We start from the raw sequence: 3,191 nt of genomic DNA, 5'->3' as shown, positions 1-3,191 counted from the left end.
GACAGAAGAAACAAAAATCTATTAGTTGTTTTTTTATCCTATGTATCTAAGTTAAAAAGACCGTTGGTATCCCCATCCAGAATGTCTACGAAACAAGTAAATAAATTACAGCACTATATACCCTCTTGGAGAACTCACACTTCTTGAGCAACTATATCTCCATCTGAACATCCAACAACATCATTAAGTCCATTGCAGTCCCATATAGCCATGATGAACCAAAAATCTGCAGCCAGAATATCCCTTACTTCTGGGCTGTCTCCATATCGCCCTTCTGGAGCCCTGACCTCAACCCCTTGGACGTTGAATTTGAGCTGTTTTGAGTAAAATGTCTACTGGAATCTCATCCAAATATGGATTCGGTTTGAGCTTCCATCAAGACAGTGTGGTATACCATGGACACGGCCTTTATCATGAAGAATTGATCTAATAAAAAACAAGTTTTTCGAAATTTAGTCATGGAACTACTAGTTTTGGCTTCCACTCCGTATTTTTGTCAATTTAAAACTCGGGATTCCTTTTTCATTTGTAATTATCTTTTAATTCTCAACACAATAATCAATGAGTTCACAGAAATGTGTTCCAACCTACTAATCACATTTTGCTAAACAGCTAAATACTATATAAGTTTAATTATTGAGTGAGTAGCTACATGTGAGTGTTCTCCTCCTGAGTATTTATAGCATCAACTTTTGCTTCCTTCAATCTAAAAGTATGTTCCTCTAGGGGGAATGAGAGCATTTCATTATGCAAAAATTATTTTTTAAATGTTAGATCTACTCACGGTGAAACATGTGCAGAAATAATTTCCTTTTGAGTATTATAAGTTTTTTTGGTGAGTTTTCTGAAAATGAAAAAAGCTTGGTGACGATTTTTTGTATTTTTTGTTCTCCGTCTCCCACAGATCCTTCTTCCGCGTGTGTGTACGTACGTTCGTATTGGTTCTGCTAGAGATCATATCAACAATAAAACTACAGTTAGCCTAGCAGCCTTAAAGCATTATAAGATCATAATATATTTATATTTGTCATAATATTTTCGTAGGATGTATCTTTTCTATGACGTCACTCATTTATTTATTGTACGTAGTATTAATAAGTTTGAATAGGTAATAATAATACAGTCATAATTTTTTCTTGCCTTAAATATTTATTATTTACATATTATTATAAAGCAAATTCGAAACAAATTACACCGAAAAAATGGGGCATTGTAGGATGCAAGAATAGAACTCCGTCTAATTTCCAAAAGAGGAAACGCAGGATTTTTTAAATATTCCATTCGCAAAAGTCCAAAAGAAGTCGCAAGAAGAAAAAACTAGGTATCAAAATGAAGTATCTTCCTAATTAGAAACCTGCTGACCATTCTGTATGTGAAAATCATTTTAAATCATAATTCCCTTTCCATATTTTTTCAATAAAAAGTATATGAATAATGAAATAAATAAAAGTATAAACAGTACAGTACTTGACTCATTCACGAGAGAACAGCAAATGATTTATCCAAAATGTTTGTAATAATAATACCTCTTGAGGACAAAAAAAGTTAAATTTGACTTAAATATTTTCCGCTAATAATGACGTCAGCCTTCGATGCGCTACTTGGTTTAATGCTATAAGCAGCCTTAAGGTGAATGGAAGAAAAAAAAGAAGGGCGACTGCCTCGCTAGCCCATTTGCTCGTAGTGAAGAGAATTCTTTCTCACACAGCCCAATGTACATTATGATGATAAATATGAAAATAACTACAAATACAGATATAATGTTAAAATAAGAATGAAATAAACACTAGAAAAATCAACAATCCTGAATACAACATTCTCGTCGTTGCATAAAAGGAATTAAAAGTCCTGCTGTATTCGTTTTACTTTAAACACGTAGAAACCCCCCTGCACTATTCTTGGTGACGGAAAGACACCTCTGAAACGTGTAGGAGAGATAAGAATCTAGAGCTTGCATATCACCCTTGACACCAAACCTAGGGATCATTAGAGTTTCTCTTCATTTTTCTGATCATTGAAGCATGATCATTTCTTACAGTTATATCAAATATATTGATGATTTAAATTAGCAAGTACTATAGAAGTGGTTATGTCAAAAGGATGACTGAAACAGAAAAAAATTATAATCTCATACTTTTTCATAGTAATGAGAAAATAACCATTTATGAATAGTTCAAAGTCAAAACATAAATGATTCAAAATGACATGTTCCATTTGACCAATTAAGAAAGGTTTCTTATTGAATATTCATATGAAAATGGTGGGTGTAGTATCTCCAAGAAGATTAAGAACCAGTGCATTAGGAAGTACTTTATACAGTGCATATATTCTTTTGAATGTGTCCAAGAACATCTTTCCTACTTCCCCAGATCTTAACCTTCTTTTTGATTTTATCATCGATGCAAAGGTCGTGGGAGCTGCCTTCAAAGAGGCTCAGGGGTGTTTGAGATCTTTGTAGTCTGCCATCTTTTATAAGGTTTGTGCAGCCTTCGGGAAGAGGGTGGAGGCCGTACTAAAGCTGAAGAAAGCCATATTCAATAAAATAAGCAATTTCAGTTATAATTCACTATAATTGAACTTAATTTTGTTCTCACAGTTCCTTACCAACTAGTATTCAATAAAGTTTGAAAAAAATAGACGCAATGGATAGCGTTTTAATGCTTTTTTGAAATGGGTCGCTTTTCATAAGACTCCTTTTTAGCGTTCCGCGTTCAAAAAAAATATTAGACATATATTTTATGTTCATTGAACATACGTTCCATGGAAGGCCATTCAATTTTGCGTTCCGTTCACAAGCCTGAATTATACTAATTAATACTATAAGAATAAATATAAAAATTTAGGACGCAATGGTCAATTACTGTCAGAGGTGGGAACTTGGAGTCGAGACTTGACTTGAACTCAATAGTTTAATTATAAAAATTTTTACATTAATTAACATCATCATCTTTGAACTCGAATAAAAAAATTAGTTTGTTAACAAAGTAGTATTTGATAACAATCTTCTAAAACTATGCTAAGTCCGTCTTCCGGACCTTTGATCAGCATCTTCTGATAAGTAAGATATATTAGATAACTCGGCAATTATATCTCAAAAAAATTACTAAACAGTAATTCTAGCAGAAAAAAGATTGATTTACAACAATACATTTTTTTATGCAATGATCAAGTAGTCCTCGTTTCAATACTTA

At 32.7% G+C, this 3,191-nt stretch overlaps 1 long non-coding RNA gene across 2 annotated transcripts; it reads left to right on the top strand.

Annotated features, from left to right (window-relative positions):
- Nucleotides 1-700: 700 nt before the first annotated feature.
- LOC139907555 (uncharacterized) lies at nucleotides 701-1,461 on the top strand. 2 transcript variants are annotated; one of them, XR_011784243.1, is made up of 3 exons: nucleotides 701-835; nucleotides 905-1,108; nucleotides 1,175-1,461. It is a non-coding gene; the product is annotated as an uncharacterized lncRNA (long non-coding RNA). The 2 variants fall into 2 exon arrangements; XR_011784242.1 differs by having other exon boundaries at nucleotides 714-1,108.
- The last annotated feature ends 1,730 nt before the right edge of the window (nucleotides 1,462-3,191 follow it).

Source organism: Lepeophtheirus salmonis, unplaced genomic scaffold (assembly GCF_016086655.4).
Source record: "Lepeophtheirus salmonis unplaced genomic scaffold, UVic_Lsal_1.4 unplaced_contig_8315_pilon, whole genome shotgun sequence".
Classification (NCBI taxonomy): Eukaryota; Metazoa; Arthropoda; class Copepoda; order Siphonostomatoida; family Caligidae; genus Lepeophtheirus; species Lepeophtheirus salmonis.
Note: the sequence above shows the minus strand (reverse complement) of the source record. Positions and strands in the feature narration are given on the sequence as shown.